Source organism: Lutra lutra, chromosome 6 (genome assembly GCF_902655055.1).
Source record: "Lutra lutra chromosome 6, mLutLut1.2, whole genome shotgun sequence".
Taxonomy (NCBI): domain Eukaryota; kingdom Metazoa; phylum Chordata; class Mammalia; order Carnivora; family Mustelidae; genus Lutra; species Lutra lutra.
Genome location: NC_062283.1, coordinates 57373335 through 57396326, shown reverse-complemented (window position 1 = coordinate 57396326; position 22992 = coordinate 57373335).

Sequence of the window (22992 nt, the reverse complement as noted above, 5' to 3'; positions counted from 1 at the left end):
TCTGGCCTAATCAGGTAAGCCCATTTAAAAGGGGGTCCAGAGGTTGCAGATGTCAGAAGTCTAAAAACTGCTGTGTTTTGGAAAGAACCACATATTTGGGAATGGTAATCTTTAGAAGCTGATAATAGTCTCTGGCAGTGAGCTAGAAAGCACTGATCAAGTCCTAGAGATATAAAAGATGCAATGCTGGCAATAAACCATGAATTTGGAAGAGGACTTAAGCCTCAGGTAAGAATGAATTCCTGTTCGGTCCCTGGATTTCAGACGTTGGAGACCTTGAACAGAGAACCCAATCATGTTGTACCTTGACTTATGATCTATAGAAACTGTCAGATAATACCTGTTTAGAGTTCTGACCCACTGTTTTTGGTAATTTGTTACACAGCTGTAGAAAACCAACAAATAACTGTAATTGGTTATCAAGGGAATTTTGCATTGAAATTCCAGGAGACCTCTCTGTCAAAAAGAGATGAAAAAAACTGTTTATATTTTGATCCATTAAAATTTCATTTTATTATCAGTGTGCTCTGGGATAGAACACAGATAGTGTGTTCTTTGTAGAACACATTTCATTTTTATTTTTCACTGTGCTCATTGGGTTGGTAATTTTTGAAAGTAGCCATATTTATGCATACTAGTGTATTTTTACTAAGAAATGTAATAAATGCTATACATAAAATAGGTTTTTTCCCAACTTTTGATGTAAAAATCCCTGTTATTTCATATGTAGTAATGTATCAACCATAACAGGAAAATCCTTAACTCAGAATAAGCCTAAATTCATCCCTATGACATCAGAGAAATGAGTTGGGTCACTGAATCAGAGCAGCTGAATTGATAGAGGAAGACTTTCTAGGATCAAGATATATTTAAAAATAGAATAGACATAAAATTTGGTAATTGCCATTTTGCCATGAAATATGTAATAAACCCAGATGCACATCTAACAAAAATGTTCATTCTTCCAGCATTGGATCCATTACATGTTAGCCATAAGAACATACCACCGGGTTTATTGAAGTTATTTCATAACTTACTGACATTTTCTCCAAAAAATAATGACATACAAGTTGGTATAAAGAAAAGAACTTGAAACCCGTGAGATATGAGAGATTCTTTATGAAATCCACCAACTATAGCTATTTGACTTTGGATAAAGAAATATTTATTTTGCTTTAATTCCCTAGGATGTGGTCTGAATCCTCAAAGCATTCACAATGCATTACAAATGAGCAAATATTTGATTGATGCACAGAAAGCATAAATGATAATTCTTAATAAGTGACAACTTACATACTCCATTGCTCATTTAGTTAAAGTCCATTTGCTGACTGCATTCTATATAGTTCACTGTGATATGTTTTAGGAGAGCATGCAATTAAGATGCAGTACATTTCTTTCCATGTACAAATGTATGGTATAAGTGGGAACAAAGTAGTTGAGGAGACATGTGGAGAAATGGCAGTTCAGCTTTATGAATTAAGAAAATATATTTTGATTAAAAAAACCTCTCTGTTTAGCTTTAATTCATTAAATTGATGGCTAATTCTAAGTTAAGCTGACTTGCAGGAAGGAGGAATTCTTAGACTATAATTGAGATGAACATTTGGTATTCAAAATAACTTGTAAATCATCAAAAGAGTCATAATAGTGGCACCTGGGTGGTTCAGTGGGTTAAAGCCTCTGCCTTCAGCTCAGGTCATGATCCCGAGGTTCTGGGATCGAACCCCACATCGGGCTCTCTGCTCAGTGGGGAGCCTTCTTCCTCCTCTCTCTCTGCCTGCTTCTCTGCCTACTTGTGATCTCTGTCTGTCAAATAAATAAATAAAGTCTTAAAAAAAGAAAGAATCATAATAGATGCCACTATAAGATACATTATTTAAAAGAAAGTGACAGTAAGAGTTTAAAACATGAAATGTCAAAAAAATAAGTACTATAGACAGGATTATTATCAAGGACGGGAGGAGGAAAAGGAAGCCATATATGAAATATCACGAAGGATTGTAAGGAATAAAAGATTCCAGAATAATCTGGGATTCAAGGAGTTCACCCCCATCCCAGGGAAATCTGTCAAGAGTAACCACATTTTGCAAGAAAATTTAGTGGGAAAAAAAAGACTGCAAGAGGTCAATAATTTGGAGGAAAGAAGCATAAAAAGCAAGGCACCCATATTATCTTCTCAGATGAGTTACAGTAGACTGAAAGCTGATTACAGCCTAGAGGAGAGGTTAAAATGGAGACGATGGTCAAAACTGGAATATGAAATATGGACATTGGGTTGAATGAGTTCCTCTCCTATTCCCCATGGCAGGCATAGAAGTTGTGAATAAATTGCAAGTCAGAGATATCACAAGGTAAGAGATTACATATAATAAAGGAATAAAAGGAAGGAAGAAAAGGAAGGAAGAAAATAATAAAGGAAGAAAAGTCATAATAATTTTATATGTGTGTATGAATTGGATAAAAATAAGATTTTTAAAGCGATATTACATTGGCTGTTGCTAGAATTAAGTAAAATGAACAAATAAAAAGTGGCACAATCCCTAACACAGAGAAGTCACCCAGTAAACAAAATACTCTTATTTACTTATTGTCATCCTTTAATACTTAAATCCTTATGTCTCACATGATTTGTTACTATATTGTAATCTCCAACATTTCATGAGTGGTGTCCAGAGACAACAAAAATAAAACTTACACATCTACGCAAACAGTAATACTCTATCACTAACATAACTTGGCTCACAGTCTTTTATTAAAATATTCTTAAACCTAAAAACTTCAAAATTGCTCCCTGCTGCAAGATAATGGAGATCTCAAGTAGGATAGCATCAGCAAAAACCCATTTATAGAGTCTATAATAATAATCTTGATCTCACCCAATTTATTTCACCCCAAAAAGCTCAATTGTCTAATGTTTTCTAGAAATTCCAGGAATCCTGGCAAGAAATGAAAATATAAATAATCTGGATTGCTAAGGCCTACAAACTGGTGAACAAAACAAAATAAAAATAATAAGATGTTAAAAAAATGTTCAGAATAGATGGATTTTTTTGCCATTAAGCCTAATGTATTTTAAATTTTGTTTCTAATTTTATTTTATTTTTTTCAGTGTTCCAAGATTCATTGAACAGATGGATTTTTAAATTTACTTTTTCAGTCTTCTGAAGCCTGACTGCACATTTGAGTATTTTTCCTCATCCTGCACAGAATTTTGAAACTTATACTTTAATTTACATCATCTTCAATTCATAAAAAAAATCTATGATTAAGATCATAGACAAAGCCTGCTAATGAATTGTTGAACACTACATCAAAAACTAATGAAGTACTATATGTTTGTTAATTGAACATAATAAAAAATAAAATAAATTCGACATACAAAAAAAGATCATAGACAAAGCCAACCTAAAATCAAAATTACAGCTGGTAATCACTTTTAACACTAATGTGCACACCCTCCTGAATATTTGGACAAGGATTTCCTGATGGACTGACTACATGTCCAAAACTGAATTCATCTCTTCTTTAAAACACGAGATTTTCTCATTTCTTTATAATTCTTCTAGTAAACCAGTTCTAAATTGGAATAATTTTAATTATTTTGTTCTCTACATTCAACCAGCTGCTAAACCTGATTATTCCACATTCATAATACCTCATAATTTACTCTACTTTCTCTTTTTTTTACTGACATGATCCTAGTTTGAGTCTCTATTGTCTTTGGCTAAAGCTGTTCAGTGAACTTCTATACAACATTGGAATTTCAACTATAAAAGGGAACTCTTCCTGAATGTTGAGTTGTGCAAGATTAGTATCTCCTTTTTCCTGTTCCTTTCATTCTGTTAGCTCAGAAGGGCCAAATGACAACTAATGACACAAAATAGAGATTCAAAGCTTGGCAAAATTTTCCAAATCACCTACGCAGCTCTTTCAATTTACCCATTACATTTGCTTTCTTGCTGACATATGTTAAATATATTACCAAAATGAGATGTTGATGGAACTATCATTTGAAAGACTGGTGGAGAACATTTTATTGCAACCACGACTACACACATCTTTTCTACCATCTTCTAACTCCTTTTTTAGTTATAAAGAATGAGCAAATCATGAAGTTTGTTCAGAACTGTCATGTCCCATGGATTAAGTAATATGATAATATAATATTGCCATCATATGAAATGTTTTCACCATTCTGGGTACCTCTAAGTTCACTTTTCTTTTATAAATTGGTATTTTCATTCTCAAAGAAAGAAAAATAAATAAAAACAACTATTAATGCAGTTTTGAAGTTTGATTCTATAGTCAAATGTTATATAAAATTTGACAAATGTCTTTGTTAAATCAGGGGTATGTAATAATGGTAGCAGTCTAATTTATTAAGAATACATCACATCTTAAATGTATATGCACTTAATATACATGAAAGAACACTGAGAAAAATAAAAAGAGAAGTTAAATTAATTAAATGACAATAACAATACGTTTATCAAAGTAGAGTTAATGCAGCTAGAGTAGTCCTTAAAGAAAAAAATAGATGTTTAAATGAGTATATTGGGGGAAAAGCTGTATCTAAAATGTGTGAGCTGTAAACAGTTGATATTTAGGAAGTGTAAATCAAATTTAAAGAAGAAAGCAGAAAAAAACAACATAAGTGTAAAACATTTAATAGAATACGGATAAGCAATTTTAAAAAAAAGTCAAAATATGAGTGAAAACACTAAACTAGACCCATGCAAAAATGATGAAAAAAGGAGAAAATTTTCAAGTCACTGTCAGTTTAAATGGGTTATCACTTAGATCCCAAACATACTTAAAAGACAGTAAGAAAATATTATAAAACACCTTATGCAAATGAATTTAACAGAGAAAATGAATAAATTCCAAGAAACACAACAAAAAACTGATAAAAAATTAATAGAAAAATAACCTTATAGCTATTGAAAAATTAATATCATAATTCAAAATGGATTTCCACCAAAAACTCAACTAATTTTTCACACACACACATGCACACATGTGTGATAAATATATGAGATGATGGATATATTCACTAATTAGATGGTAAAAATCCTCTATATATACATATATACTCATATGTATATGTATATATATATAAATATATATAACATAAAAATATATATATTTATCACAATAAACACTTTGAATACCTTACAAGTTTATCAGTCATACTTCAATAAAGCTCAAAAAATTTTTAAAAAATTGCTATCAAAACTTTAAGAAAGAAATGACACCATTATTACCTAAAGTCATTCAGAAAATAGATGAAACTAATAGAAAACTCCTGCTGGGTTTAGGCTTTTTTGTTGTTCTTTCTCTAGCTCCTTTAGGTATAGGGTTTGGTTGTGTATTTGAGACCTTTCTTGTTTTGTGAGAAAGGCTTGTATCGCTATATATTTTCCTCTCAGGACTGCCTTTGCCATGTCCCACAGATTTTGAACTGTTGTGTTTTCATTATCATTTGTTTCCATGAATTTTTTCAATTTTTCTTTAATTTCCTGGTTGACCCATTCATTCTTTAGAAGGATGCTGTTTAGTCTCCATGTATTTGGGTTCTTTCCAAATTTCCTCTTGTGATTGAGTTCTAGCTTCAGAGCATTGTGTCTGAAAATATGCAGGGAATGATCCCAATCTTTTGATACTGGTTGAGACCTGATTTAGGACCGAGGATGTGCTCTATTCTGGAGAATGTTCCATGTACATTAGAGAAGAATGTGTATTCTGTTGCTTTGGGATGGAATGTTCTGAATATATCTGTGATGTCCATCTGGTCCAGTGTGTCATGTAAGGCCTTTTTTTCCTTGTTGATCTTTTGCTTGGATGATCTGTCCATTTCAGTGAGGGGAGTGTTAAAGTCCCCTACCATTATTGTGTCTGAGTCTTTTAGTGATCATGTGCCTAAGGATTGTGAACTTCACAAATATTTCTATTTTTTTCCTCTCTTCTTTCATTTGGGACAGCATGGCTAGCTAGAACTGGGTATTTCTCTTTCCCAAGTCAATTAAGATGTGATAATTCCTCAGTGGTTCAGGCTCTGGTTAACTAATTTCCCCTGATAGCTGGTCTTGTTGAGAATAAGAGGACTCTAGCATATTTCAGAAGGGTCCCTTTTCCTCTCCTCCTGCCAGAAGCCTGAAGGGATTATTCTTCCCATATTTACCTGAGGGATCTGGTCAATTTCTTGGAGTTAAAGCTCACATATTGAGGGGGAATCCCCAGTCACTGAAGAAGACACAAACTACAAACTGAAAAATCATTTATTAGAGTGAGTAGCAAACCTGAGCAAAAGATCACTCAAATGGAGAAAAAAATATCTACTGTTCATGAGCCTAAGTATGGTGACCTTGAACAGGCACAGACAGATAGAATGGAAAAGCTATTGAGGGGAACAAAAAGAAAACTTTAACTATAGAATATATGGACAAAGACTCATAGAATATCCAGATATATTTTGGGATGTGAATGTTTCAAGTGATTTGTCCATTATTATGTTCTACTACAGGTTGACAAACTCAGCTAATGGGCCAAATTCAATCTAAAACATATTTTTGTAAATAAGGTTTTTTTGGCACATAAGAAAAAATTGTCAAATATGTTGATCAAGAATATAAAATATTTGGGGGATGCCTGGGTGGCTCAGTGGGTTAAGCCTCTGCCTTCGGCTCAGGTCATGATCCCAGGGTCCTGTGATCAAGCCCCACATCAGCTCTCTGCTCAGCAGGGAGCCTGCTTCCCCCCCGACCCCCTGCCTCCCTCTCTGCCTACTTGTGATCTCTGTCAAATAAAGTCTTATAAGAAATTTAAAAATATATATAAAATATTTTATAATTTAATAATGAAAATAATGAGACGCAAAACTCAACTAAAGAAAAATAGAGCAAGGACTTGAGTAGTTCTCAAAAGAAAACAGATGAATTACCTATAAGCAGATGAAAAGATGTTCAAGATCATTAATCATCAATGAAATAAAAATAAAAGCCACATGAGACACAGTTTACAACTATCAGGATGAATAAAATACCTCAAAGTAATTCAAAATACCTCAATATACTAGATGTTGATGAGGGTATTGGCTAATTGTAACTTACTATTTTTTCTTGACAGTTTAAAATGGCTTATTTAGAAACTTGACAATTTTCTTTAGAAAATTCACATATAGGGATGCCTGGATGGCTCAGTTGGTTAAGCGACTGCCTTCAGCTCAGGTCATGATCCTGGAGTCCCAGGATCGAGTCCCGCATCGGGCTCCCTGCTTGACAGGGAGTTTGTTTGTCCCGCTGACCTTCTCCGCTTAATTCTCTCTTTCATTCTCTCTCTCTCAAATAAATAAAATCTTAAAAAAAAAAAAAGAAAATTCACATATAACTATACTGTGACCTGACAATTCACTTCTAGGTATTTATCCAAGAGAAATAACATGCACAGTAATGTTCACAGCAACATTATCATGATAGTCCTAAATTAGATAAACAAGTCCATCAGCAGATGAATGGATTAAAAATATATACAATATCTTACTAAATGAGCCTTATATGTAATCCTACTAAATAACAAAAGAATTACTGATACATGAAAAAACATGAATAGATATCAAAAACCTGATATTGAAGGAAAGAATCCGGACATTATCATCTATTATATAATTCCATTTGTGCTAATTTCAAGAGCAGGAAATATAATGTTTTTCTCTGGGGTACAGGGTATTGACTGAAAAGGTACACGAGGGACTCCTTGGTAAGATGGAAATGCTCTTTATTCTCTTATGGGGATTATTCCAAGGGTGCTTAAAATTATAAATTTCATAGAACTAAACACTTAAAATTTGTACATTGTATTACACATAAATTATGGCTTGATTTTTTTAAGTTCCAACACATCTGTCTGTTATAGGTTATCTTTAGGTTGCACTTTCCTACATGAGAATGCACACCAGAACCTCCAGATGAAAATGATAAAAACGTTCAACTGATGTATTATTTTGCTTATAGGCTGCTTTAGCTGGAGCATGAAATAATGAAAAAGAGTTTAAAACTAATTTTTATTTGCAGGTGAAGTTTCCTTAATGCCTGATACACACATTTCCTCTTGATTATAAATACATTATCAGATATAAAAACCTATAGTTTCTCCATCCTTGATCCACATTTTTTTTCCCCTTGGGAATATCAGTTCATGTTACCTGATAATGTTGCCTCAAATACAAAGCAAGAGAGAAGAGCTAAATACTAATAGCTTTAAATTTTATTCTACCAGGGATTTACTATATTAAAAGTTACAAGCTCTGTCACAAGTAGTTATCGATAAGTGAAGATAATACTTTACTTAGTTTACCATTGCAATAAATCTGCTCCTAGTAAAGCAGATTTCCTGAACTATTACTTATTTTGTGAATGTCATATACATAGCATTTAATATTCAGATATGATTGTTGTTTACTGTATATGTTATGCTTAAGTTCCCCTAGAAATTTTTTCTGTGTATTAAACATCATAAAGAATATTATTTTATTTTCCCTTTGTGTCATACAGGCATATCTCATTTCTTCTCTTCCTTCACATTTTCCTTCTTCCCTTCATTTACTTCCTCCTCCTCCTTTTCCTCCTTTATTGTACTTTGTATATACTGTCTTTTTCTTTACAAATTTATGACACTTAATGTGATAACCCTGTGTTGAACAAGTCTATAGGTGCTATTTTTCCAATGGCATTTTCTTATTTTATGTCTCTGTGTCACCTTGTGGCAATTTTTGGAATATCTCAAATTTTGTCATTATTATTATGTTATGGTGATCTGTGATCAGTGGTCTTTGATGTTACTATTGTAATTGTTTTGGGGCACCATCAACCCCACCCATGTAAGATGACAAACTTAATAAAAAGTTTGTGTGTTCTGACTGCTCCACTGTCATGCCATTTCCCCATCTCTCTCTCTCTTACTTTAGGTCTCCCTATTCCCTGAGACACAACAATATTGAAATTAGGCCAATTAATAACCCTATGATGGATTCTAAGTGTTCAAGTGAAAGAGTTGCACATCTCTCATTTTAAATCCAAAGGTAGAATGATTACACTTAGTGAGAAGTCATATCAAAATTCCAGAGTGGCCAAAAGCTAGAGTTTTTGTGCCAGTTAGCTGAGTTTTAAGATCAATGGACAAGTTCTTGAAATTGAAAGTGCTGCTTCATGAACACAAGAATGGTAAGAAAGTGAAACAGCTTTATTGCTAATATGGTTAATGCTAATAAAGTTGCAGCACTACTCTCTGAATAGAAGATCAAATCAGCTACAACATACTTATAAGCCAAAGCCTAATCCAGGGAAGACCCTAATTCTCTTCAATTCCATGGACACAGAGAGAGGTGAAGAAGTCACAGAAGAAAGGTTTGAATCTAGTAGAGGTTGGTTCATGAAGGTTAAGGAAAGAAGCCTTCTCTATAATATAAGAGGGCAAGGCAAAGCAATAAGTGCTGATGTGGAAGCTGCAGTAAGCCATCCAGAAGATCTAGCTAAGAGAATTAATAAAAACAGCTACACTAAACATCAGTTTTTCATTGTATATTAAACAGTCTCCTATTAGAAGAAGATGTCCTCTGGGATCTTCACAGCTAGAGGAGAAGTCTGTGTCCAGCTTCAAGGTATAGGCTAACTCTCTTAGTAAGGCTAATGCAGCTGGTGAACTTAAGTTGAAGCCAATGCTCATTTACCTTTATGAAAATCCTCAGGCCCTTAAGAATTATGTCAGATCAGGGGCACCTGGGTGGCTCAGTGGGTTAAGCCGCTGCCTTCGGCTCACGTCATGATCTCGGGGTCCTGGGATCGAGCCCCGCATCGGGCTCTCTGCTCAGCAGGGAGCCTGCTTCCTCCTCTCTCTCTGCCTGCCTCTCTGCCTACTTGTGATCTCTCTCTGTCAAATAAATAAATAAAATCTTTAAAAAAAAAAAGAATTATGTCAGATCTATTCTGCCTATGCTCTATCCAAGGAACAACAAAGCCTGGATGACAGCACATCTGTTTTCAACGTGGTTTACTGAATATTTTAAGCCACTGTTGAGACCCACTGCTCAAAAAAAAAAAAAAAAGAAAAAGAAAAAATATATTTTACTCTAATATATATCATATATTATTTTCCAAATATTACTACTCATTGAAAATGCACCCAAGAGGGGCACCTGGGTGGCTCAGTGGGTTAAGGCCTCTGCCTTCTGCTCAGGTCATGATCCCAGCATCCTGGGATTGAGCCCCTCTCTGCTCAGCAGGGAGCCTGCTTCCCTTCCTCTCTCTGCCTGCCTCTCTGCCTACTTGTGATCTCTCTTGACAGAGATCACAACAAATAAAATCTTTAAAAAAAAAAGAAAAGAAAGAAAATGCACCCAAGAGCTCTGACGAAGATGTAACACAAGATTAATGTCATTTTCATGCCTCCTAACACCACAACCATTTTGCATCCCGTGGATCAATGAATAATTTAAGCTTAAGTCTTATTATTTAAAAAAAAAATTTTATAAAGCTATAAGTTCCCATAAATAGTGATGCCTCTGATGGATCTAGCCAAAGTAAATTAAAAATCTCCTGGAAAGGACTCATTATTCTAGATGCCATTAAGAAAATTCATGATTCATAGGAAGAGGTCAAAATATCAACATTAATATGAGTTTGGAAGAATTTGATTCCAATCTTCATGGAGGATTTTGAGGGATTCAAGACGTCAGTGGAGGAATTGTGCAGATAGGGTGGAAACAGCAAGAAGACTAGAAGGAGAAGTGGAGCTTGAAGATATGCCTAAATTGCCACAATCTAATGAGAAAAGGTGAGTGGATGAGGAGGAGTTTTTATGGATAAGCCAAGAATGTGGTTTCTTGAGATGAAATCTACTCTTGCTGATAATGTTGTGAAGATTGTTGAAATGACAACAAAGGATTTAGATTATGCAAACTTATTTGATAAAACTATGGCAGGGTATGAACACATGGAAAGAAGTTCAAGTATGAACAATTTTTGAAAGAAGTTCTACTGTAAGTAAAATGTTATCAAATGGTATTACATACTACAGAGACATAGTTTGTGAAAGGAAAAGTCCACTGGTGTATCAAATTTCATTGCTGTCTTATTTTAAGTAGTTTCACAGACACCCCAATCTTCAGCAACCTCTACCCTGGTCAGTCAGCAACCATCAACACTGAAGTAAGACTCTCCACCAGCAAAAATATTAGGACTTGCTGAAAGCTGCAGATGACTAGCATTTTTTAGCAAAAAATTATTTTTAATTAAAGTATATACATTTTTTAGACATAATGCTATTGCACACCTAATAGACTGTAGAATAGCATAAACATAACTTTTATATGCACTGGGAAAACCAAAAAATTTATTTTACTTGTTTTATTGTGATGTTTGCTTTATTGAAGTGGTCTGGAACCAAACCCATAATCTCTCTCATAGGCCTATAGTCATCTTTTTCTTCAAATTAATTATATTTTAAGATAAATGTGTTATTAATTTCACCTGGTATATATTTTAAATCTGATACACACTGACATATGAGCCTAACATATGCACTCAGAGTCAAATAGTTTTCAGTAATAGGTATAAGAGATTTATGTACATTTTTCTCAACATTTTTAAAACAATAACAAAATTAAACAGTATTTCAAGCATTTTTAAAGTGTGAAGTAATTATTGTATAATATTAAAATAAATACCAGTCTAGACAAAAGTTCATCTATCTCAGTGCTAATCCATTTACAGAATGACTTTTGGACTTGGGTCAAATTGTATAACCAAAAATGCACCCTTTGTAAATGCTGTAACTTCCAATTTCCCAAAGCATAGTAGGGTAGTAAAAAACCAAAACAAAACAGGAATTTTAATTGTGTCTTATTTGCTAATTATTTATTACATATCCATGTACAAATAGTTGGCAGCCATAAGCTTTCGTTTTCAACATTTATATAATGAGGAGAACTAAATCTACCTTGCTGGTGTTGTGATTAAATTTGATCCTTCTGGTAAGTTGCTAAGTACACTGCAGGTAGTTGATAAAAATGAAGCCATTATGCCTTCTGTATCAAGATTCCTCAGTGTTTGTCTTATTCTATTTTTTCCTCTCTTTCCCTATGATCATCTGCCTTGTTTTTTTAAATTCCACATATCAGTGATATCCATAAGAGACTCTCAATCATAGGAAACAAACAGGGTTGCTGGGGGGTTGGTGGAGGGAGGAATGGGGTAACTGGGTGATGGACATTGGGGAAGGTATGTATTGTAATGAGCACTGGGTTCTATATAAGACTGATAAGTCACAGACCTGTACCCTTGAGATAATACATTATATGTTTATTAATTGAATTTAAATTAAAACAAAAAGGATTCCTTAGTGTTGTATTGTTGTTTTTAGGTGTGATTTTATAATTTTTCAGTTCTGTGGAATTCAGTATCCATGTAGTATAATTAAAATTATGTCTACTTAATTATTTCATAATTACTTAACTGCTAAGTCTGACCTTTACAAGAAATGTCTATCACCAACTTCAACATGGAATATTCTTACCCTATATTATTAGTTTATGGTTAATTCCAAAATAATTATTTGCTCTCTAGAACTTTGAGAAGGAATGCCATGAAATTGAAGTAGGATGGGATAAAATAATGAGATAAAAATACCAATTACTATGTGCCAGGCATCATTATAGAAGTGCAACATGCATTAACTATTTTAATCCTCATACCTAATATACAAATTATATACTTGAGTTATAAATTTGACACAAGATAGATATTGCACAGAGAAGAATGTTTTACTTATTGATTAGTACAAATATTATATGTAATTTACACAAATTTTCATTTTTACTTTATATATTACTCATATCAATACTTACCACATATAATTCTAGCTTGTTTTATAGAGTGGTGTTAGGTTGAAGAAAAAATACAACAGGTTATTAGCCAGTCTTCTGCTGCTAGGAATATAAATTGTTTCCAATTTTCAGGTATACCAACAATTTTCTTAGGGACATTGCCCAAGTAACCTTTCTTCTTTAGAATAAAATTGCAATTTGGAATTGTTGGGGAAAGTATGTATTGAATTATTATTTTTGTTAGCTACTGTACCTGGTCTTCATAAAACCTGTATTAATTTCCTTTCCATCTAAACATGAGAAGATTATTAGTAACACCATGAGTAAAGGGAATGACTATCAATTATTACCAGAAGTTTCCTTTATTTTTCTCCCCTTCTTCAACAGTAATAGAATTTTAGTCAAGAAAATGGATATCCATATTAAATACTACATCTCTCAACAATCTGTGGCGCTAGATTCAGCCATTTATCTGAATCTGATAGCTATCTGAATCTATCAGCCATCTGAAGACGTTCTGGCCAATGGATGCTAGCACAAGTCTGTGGCAGTTCTGTGGATCTTCTTTACATAAGAACTGAGATGTATGCCTTTTCTAATCCTTCCACTATCCTACTCTTTGGAATATAGAAGCCCACATACTGCTGCTCCTGATTCTGAGGAGAGCTATTTCCTGGTAATGGAAGCATGGTGAATTGGAATGTGCTAGAGCTTCAAGTTCCCTCACTGAGTAAACATATTCCACAGGCCCTGGTCTGTGTTACTCTGGTCTTTATAGAACAAATAAACATTTCCATTTTGCTTGAATCTCTATTGTTTCTGTGTTCTTCTCTTATCAGCCAAATCTTAGCATGAGTGATAAGAGAATCACTATTTTACTTTGCATTTATTGACTGTTAGTAATGTAAGAACATTTCACATGTTTTTAAGCCACTTATATCTCTAATGTCAATTACTGATTCCTATACTTTGTCCCTGTTTTGTGATTATTTGTCTTATATTTGGGGTATAAAAGTTTTTAATTTTAAGCAGGCCTGTGCTGTCTTTTTTTTTTTTTTTTTTTTTTTTAGGGCTCTTAATTTTGATGTCAGTATAATCTTTGGAGGATTATATCTGAGTAGAAAACAAGAAGATGGAAAATCTGACCCTACAACACATTTATGTTTTTGTGTTTTCTTCCTTTTCCTATCAAGCTTATCATTTGGATCTCGACACACAATATATTCTATCAAAATGTTTCGCCTTGTTGGCAAGGCTGAGGACTTTACGTGGTACAAAAATCTTTTATATTTAAAATGTCAGTGGTCCATCCTATACAGTGCTTCATTTTTTTGGTCTGTTATATGGAGAGTGTCACAAGTGTGCACAGTTTGTTGGCCATATCCTCAAAACTCTCCCCATGTTTGGTCTAGAAGTGAAAAGAAATGGAAAAACAAGTGCTGAAGGGAGATGAGGAACATTTTCATATCCTAAGGTTCTTCTATTTAAAAAATAGAAATGAGAGCTGTGCATTCTAAAAACAGGTATTTTATAGGAAACGAGAAGGAGGAGTGGGGGATTAATGCATGACTTCAATGCAGATGGAGTTAGGGTATTATAAGACATGACTACAAAGATCTAGGAAGACTTAATAAGATGTACTTTAATTAGCTAAAAGCCTAATAGTCTGTGTCATTGTCAGTGATATTTGAGAATAAACCCTTCCTTCCAGATCCATGTTCTACATTGTTGTTGTTGTTGTTTTTTCCCTCATCTTTATCTACATTCATTTCTTAGCTGAGCTGATCTTGTTTCACTGATATAATAATAATGGGCATTTTCTCATTCCCATACTTGGATTCTCTCCTGAGCTCCACACTCATGCCCAACTGCCTCAGCAATATCTCTTAAATATTGAGTGCATATCTCAAACAGCCTGATCAAAACAATAATGATATAGTCCCCTCAAAAATTCCCCCATATGAGCAAATAGTACCACCATTTATCAGATTACTCAGGGCACATCCTAGGTGTCATATTTATCTTTTTGTCCCTGATACAACCTTATACACACACCAGTAAGTCCTGTCTAACACCGGAAAGTATTTAAAATCATATCAATTCCAATCATCTCCACTGCTAAAACCATAGTCATGACCACCATTATCTCTTGATTGGATTCAGGAGCCTTCATTCACAATTCTGTTTCCACACTTGCCCCTTACAATTCAATCTCCACAGAATAGAGTAATATTTAAGACATATCAAAGATATATCAATCCTTTGCTTCCAACACTTGAAATACTTCCAGCACAGTTATAATTTACTCCTAACATAATTCTAGAGACAGCAAGAACCAAAAGATTTGGACCCTGCCTACCTCACCTCCTACCTCCCTGATCTTATCTTCCACTGCCCCTTTGTTTACTTTGTTTTGGTCCCACTGGTTTTTCATATGTCCATTGAATATGCTCAGTTTATTCTACTCTCCAGGTCTTTAAATTCACTATTTGGAGGCTGGGGAGAACTATTTCAAGCAGAAGGAAGGCAACTCTGCTTAAAGCCATTCAAAGACATATTACTTGGCCAAAACAATTCACATGGCTATGCTTAACTTCAAGGAAGAGGGGAACTACACCCTTAGTATGAGCTCTTAAGGAAAGAAAAACTATATATCAATGAACAATATTGATGGTATTTATAAAAGATTGGAGAAATATGGGTACATCTGAAGATGTAAAGCAGAAATTTAAATATTTATAGAATTAAGTGTTATCATGATAGAATGAAGGACCTATTTATGTTGGTAAACTGTCCCCAGTACAAAAGACTAGAACTCCTTCAAAATAAATATAGAATAATAAACATATGAAGATCATTTATTTAAAGTAGCCACAATTACTAAATTAAATATAAATTGAGGGACAATAAATCTGTTCTGTTTTTCTCTACTCAAGGGTATTTCTCTATTTGGAAGAATTACATTTATTGGAAAAATATAGTGATGACAAGAATCAAAGTAAGGGAAGTCAAGCTTGAGAAATCTGTTCATGACACTTAGCAGTGTTTTCCTTTTTTTTAATTTAAAATTTTATTTATTTATTTGAGAGAGAGAGCAGAGTAAGAGAGAGCACAACCTGTGGGGAGGAGCAGAGGGAGAGGGAGAAGCAGACTCTCCACTGAGCGGGGAGTCTGATGTGGGGCTTGATCCCAGGATCCTGGGATCATAACCTTAGCCAAAGGCAGGTGCTTAACCAACTGAGCCACCCACGTGCCCCAGTGTTTTTATATATAGATTTATCTTCAAATACAGGTTTTTTCAAACACTATCTTTTTGAAAAAAATTTTTCCATCCAGTGGTTAATATGAAAGTTTGCATTGAAAAGCCTTACCAGATGTTACAATGATCTTTCTAGTTTCACTTCTATACAAAATAATATTTGAATTAAATGAGAAGGATAGAATGCTAGCAGTAATTTAAAATAATCCAGTCAAATATTAATCACTGTAAATAAAACGATATATAGTTGACCCTTTAATAGGGCAGGAGTTAGAGGTGACAATACCCCACACAGTTGAAAATCCACCTATAACTTCTGATGCTTTTAAAACTTAACTATTAATAGCCTACTGTTGATCAGAAGCCTTACTGGTAACATAAAGAGTCAGTTACCACATATTTTGTGTGTTGCATGTATTTTATACTGTCTTTTTACAATAAAATAAGCTAAAGAAAAATGTTATCAAGAAAATAAGAGAATGTACATTTACAGTACTATACTATATTTTTAAAAATAACCTGCATGTAAGTGGACCACACCATCCAAACCCATGTTGTTCAAGGGTCAACTATATTTGATTGTAGTTTTATAGGATTTACTTTCTTCTATAAACTATATCCATTTTTTTGCACAAAATTATAATTTATAACTCTCATTATTAATTGGAGCATTTCTGAGGTTGAAAATTATACATACATACACAGAAAGTCAGATTAACTTCCAGTTAGTGAAAGGTATAGAATCATATCAGAAGTAAGGTGATCACACAGAGGAGCAGGAGAGGTCACATATCTCAGGGTAACTTGTCTGAATTGTTAATGGGACAGCCAACTACTAGTGACTTAGTAGTTACTAGTAACTACTAGTAACTGGTAACCTGGTAGTGTCTACTTGGTAGTGTCTACTTGGCTCAAGAATGCAGTCTTTGACATCCACATTCGTAGTCTGAATTTACATCACCATTATAGAAGAGCCTACGTAACAGTTCATTTATGTCTATTTAAGGAAATATATATGATCAGTTAAATCCCATCTAGGTATTTGTCTGTGGTTAATAAATGGCATTTTAATTTCCATGTATAGTATAAATTTTCAACTCTAATGTAAAACTGTGCTTGGTGGGGGGAGGGGGACTGTGAAACCTGTGATTTAATAATGGCGTTCAACTTAAACGCTATTTGCAGTGAAAAATTTGCTTAATGCCTTTACCTCCTTACCCTGTCATGTTTTTGTCTGGACTTTGAACAGGCTTTTTTTTTTTTTTTTTAAAGATTGTTAAAAACAATAAAGAGAATAAGAGAAATTTAAAAAAATCAGAAAAAGAATATACAACAAAAACAGTATAACCTGCAAAGCCTAAAATATTTGCTACATAGTAATTTACAGAAAATGTTGTCAACTCTTCCTCTAGTTTATCATTTAGTGGCACATATTTTCATTTATGTTCACAGTATTCTAGCTATTTTTGCATGCAATACAAACGTATACAATTGTTAGAACCCCTACTACAGTCAGATGCAAATTTATGGATTCTCAACAGTAGTCATAGCTTATTATTGACAGTCACACAGGAATGCACAGGGTACAGACACTCAAATATAAATTCAAGCTAGGCTGCTGGCAGATAAGCAGTTATTTCATACCCTGGCAATGGAGCTGAACTTCTTAGCAATGCTAAAGGCTCATCATTCACCTTCCAGTCACAAATTAATCCTTAATAATTATATAATTGTGCATTTATTTAATGTTTTCCCCTTTTCTTCCCAAACTGCCCATAAAACCTCCCTCAATGAAAGAAGCTTGAGCTTCTGAGGATGAGACCTCTGCATTTTCTTTGTTTGTTTAGGGCAAGAAATGAAGTGCTGTCTCTTTAATTGCAGAAGCATTCAGGAGGAGCATCCCTTTATCTTGGTGCTGGGATACCTCATTGACCCTAGCTATTGTCACACACCCTGCCTGAGATCTTTTAACACTGAAATAGTATCATCCAGCGCATTTCTCATACTGATGGATCTCCCTGACGGATGAGAAAAAATATATAACCTTTGTGGTTCACTTCATTTCCTGCAAGATTTGGTGGGTTTGCGGGTTCACCTCAACCTGGAGCAAAATATTGTAGCCGGGTGGGGAGAGGAGGATCACCCTGCCATTCCTACCAGAATTGTGTAAGTCCTAATAGAGCTGGCTTTTGGACTGGTCCAGGAAGGAAAGGCTGCTGGCCAGGCTGCTCCCGATCTTGGCCAGGCTGTGGCTGTCGCTCCCAGCCACAGGTAGCCAAGCGGTAGTTGAGGTAGCCCTCAAGCGGTTGAGCGCGCTGAGGCCGAAGGTGATGGTCAGGACTGCGGGCAAGGTGAGGAAAAAGACCGGGTGCCGGCTCACACACAGGCCCAGCCTGTGGCAGAACAACTGGAGCCCTCTGCGAAGCACCTGTCTTAGCATCCTCTACCCGGTCTAGCACAGTAACAGGTGGGGCACCAGACCCCCTGCACTCCTCAGGGTCACCCGTTATGATAACTAACCTCCATGTTGTTATTGCCGCCAGACTAAACGTATACAGCCCTTCCCCTTTCACCATCTCTTTTTCTCACACAATCGCTTTGGTGCTTCCCAGGTGCACTCCCTATGCCCTTTCCATTTTTCAAGTACTGCAGCAGGTGCTACAACACAGCAAGTACTGAAAGCAGGTAACTTCCTGTCTGCCTCTCACCCCCTTCCCTCCCCCTAGACTCCACCACTCTCTGGTTCTCAGGGCTACAGGCTGGTGATTCTCTTGTCTAAGCCTTCCAGTCAGTGTGGCAGCACCCACACCCACTCCACCTGGCCGGCTGGCCTCCTCTACGGAGATGACCCCTGTAGAGCCCTTCTGCCTATGTACATTTCCTCTGTGCCCCGAAGAACAGTGTCTCCCAACTGAAACTCTGTAAAATGAGATTATGTTACTTTGTACCCCCACTAGAGGAGTCAGTGGGATAGGTGGTAGAAAGGAGAAATTCTCATTTTAAGGCAAACTCATTCTCTTGGGTTGTTGTTCCCATACCTTCCTTCAGCAAGAGAAGGGAGGTGAAGACATTGATACTTCAATAAACTGGGGTCTGTTTAGAGCCAGAAAAGCTGGGAATGTGGACTTGGGAAGGCAACTTTGTACATGTTCAACATCCTTCTACTCACTAATTTTGTTTTGGTTTGATATGACAAAGCAGATCCAGCTGTGGTGCATTTCCACAAAATCACTGTCCATGGGCTCTTTGCAACCCACCATTCCAAACCTGCTGCTGCCACTGGCTGCAGAGAAGCAGGATCTCTGCGGGGGCCCCCTGGGTTTTTCCAGGAGGAGAGAGGAGCCAGCAGCAGCGTTGGCTGTCTGTGCTGCCTATCTACTCTCTCCCACCATGCAAATAAAAATATAAAGTTTTTCAAGCTGTATAATACTCTGCCATGCACCATGCCACCTCTGTGAGTTTTACTCCCCACTCCAAATCTGTTTGACTCTCTGGAGGTGGACAGACAAACGTATCTGAGAGGCTGTGCTACTTTCCTCCTCTGAGCTGAAATTCAGCAGCAAACGAACTACATTCTGGTTATTTATGCTGGTTTCTTCCTTGAAACAAGAGGAAAGAGGGTAGTTAAAAGGGGGGTTACAGGGCGCCTGGGTGGCTCAGTGGGTTAAGCCTCTGCCTTCGGCTCAGGTCATGATCTCAGGGTCCTGGGATCGAGCCCGCATCAGGCTCTCTGCTCGGCAGGGAGCCTGCTTCCCTCTCTCTCTCTGCCTGCCTCTCTGCCTACTTGTGATCTTTCTCTCTGTCAAATAAATAAATAAAATCTTTAAAAAAAAGGGGGGGTTACAATTGCATTTGACTAGAATGGGAAACATGAGATGCATTTATTTTACAAGAAAAGAAAAATAAAACTTTCAGAGAGTTCAATCGCTCCAACCTTGACAGGACTACTTCTAAAGCATTGGGAGGGTGTGCTCCGGGCATTTGTAGATTCAGAAAGATTTTAGCAGTTTTAACTGTTTCGAGAGATACAGGGGTTGCTAAGTGTTATATTTCTACATCTATACTCACTAATTTAAACAAATACTTCCCAATTACTTCTTTAGCTCTAGATCTGTATCTATTTTTAATTCTTTCATAACTTTTCTTTATCATTATAAACTTCATGCCTCTTTCTTAAAGTTTTAGAAAATGCAGATTAATGCTATTATGAAAATAGTGATTATCATTTCTTGGCACTTTGTTCAGTTTGAAATGAGCACGTCACAGACATTTTTCACTTTAGTGTGTGCATTGAACATGTGAGATTCAAAAGACAAAGGAATCCCATGCTTTGGGATATTAAACTACTCATCTAACTGATAGTAAGTGATGAAATCAATATTAAAGCATTTCTTTCTGACTCCAGGTTCCATGTGCTAAGCTCTCAAACTCTACGGGTGCTGAACAAAAGCAAAAAAAAGAGGAAAATAAACACGAATTATTATTGAACCAACCAGAGGAAATGTTTTAACACTTTATATAACCTCCCATGTTTATTTTTTTCTGTGCATAAAAAGAGGATAGTCATGCTATAGCCTGTTTTTCACACAAAAAATTGTCCTGAACAATTTTTCATGTTGATATATTCTTTGACATTTTCATTCACATTTCACATTCTTTCACATTTTCATATGCAGTAGCCACATCCTACCTTTCATTATATGGGTGTGCCTAATTTATCTGTTATCTCATTTGGGAATATTTGGTTTTCTAGTTTCTGTAGTAATAAAAAACCCTGAGTGACTTTAATTCCAGCTAAATCCACACACATCTATAAATAATACTCTCAAATAAATTACTGGAAGTGGCGTTGCTGCATCAACACACAGGCATGTTATAAATTGCCAAACTGAAATATTACACCATTGTGCACTTTCACTAATAGGATGTTTTAATATAAAATTTTCACATAACCTCAGCCCTGGATTAATGCCACTAATAATCCTCATTACTCTTATTAAACATTTCACTGTAGCAGTATCTTGAGAAAAGTGTGGTTTGGCAGAAAGAAAGAGAGAGGGAGGGAGGTTGGTCACAATGTATCTACCTTCAAGTTTTTATGGCTATCCTGTGTAACAAAAGACTAAGAATTTTGCAACTAATTTCAGTGGTGTGCAGTCTGGGTAAGGGTATAAAGGAGTATTTCGAATTTTCTTTTCCCTCTTAGTTTTTATTTTTTTGTGTCATACTGTGTATTTATAGCGTACTCACACTCTCATTTGCATTCTTTCTCTCACACACACACAAACACACACACATTCTCTTCCTTGACCCAGAAGTCATCCAGTCCTAATGCATGAATATCTTTAAATAAGAATTGTTTCTTTGGTTTTTGTTTTTTTTTTTTGTTATTTGTTATTTCCCTTTCTTGCTTTTGGCTCTTTGATACCATCAGGAGTTGTATCATTCTATTTGTTCTTCCCTTCTCTTTCTGGCATTACCCACTTCAGAACTTCTCTGTGTTAGCCAAGGTTATTGAAAGACATGACCTCTGGTTGATCAGGGGCTGGACCTGGGCACTTAGAAACACCTCACTGTCTCCCTGGCTCTACCCTTTGTATAAGGGTTCCCCTTGCCTTTCAGGGTCCCAGAGGCTGCTCCAATGACACAGCCTTGAGATAGTGAGGTTGTGTTGAGAACATCTGAATGGTGTATGTAACTGAACCCAGTTAAGGTCTCTACACAAACTTTTACTATTTGGCAGGTGGAGGGAACCACTTCTCTTGCTGTCTTCCAAGGCAGGCTTAGTATATAAGTTCCCTGGGTTTATTTCAACTGCTGTGGATCAACCTGGCATGGCTTGCCTCTTTCTCCTGTCTCTCCCTGCCCTCAGAGTACAAAGGCTGGTTTCAGATTTCACCTGGGGAGGTCCTAAGAATGTTGCTAACCAATTCTCTGTGCTCCTAGAAGTATAACAGAGCTAATCCCATAATGTGGATGGTGTTTTTAAAAATAGTAGCTACCTTCAAGAAATGATGCTAAGATATGGGAATGGCCAATGGTCATATGAAAGGTACTCAACATAATATTATTAGAAAAATGAAAATTAAAACAGTATACTACTAAATACCTACTAGAATGCCTCAAATCCAAAACACTCACCACAGCAAATGCTGAGAATGTCAGACAATAGGAACTCTCATTCATTGCCAATGGGAATGAAAATCATACAGTCACATTGGAAGACGATTAGTAATTTCTTATAAAGCTAAACACAGTCTTACTGTTTGAGCTATCAATCTTATGATCTTATGTTCTCAGATATTTACCCAAATTAGCTGAAAACATGTGTCCTTTCAAATATCTGAACACAAATGTTTATAGCAAGTTTATTCATAATTGCAAAAATCAGAAGCAACCTAGGTTACTTTAACAAGTGATGGATAAACCAACTGTGACACACACATGCAATGGAACATTATTCAGTGACAAAAAGAAATGCACTATCTAGTCATAGAAAGACATGAAGGAACCTTAATTGCATATTGCTAAGTAAAAGAACTCAATCTGAAAAGGCTGCACTTTGTAGGATTCCAACATAGGATATTTTGGGAAAGACAAAACTGCAGAGACTGTCAAAGGATCAGCAGTTGCCAGGTGTTGGGGACTATAGAAGAGAGGGATGAATAGGAGGACACGGCATTCTTAGGACCGTGAAACAAATCTTTATAATATTGAACACATAACATTGCACATTTGTCAAAACTTAGAGAAATATACAACACAGAGTGAATCCTAATGTAAAGTGTGGGCTTCAGTTAATAATAATATATCAATATTGCTTCATCATTTACAAAAAACGTACCGTAGTGAT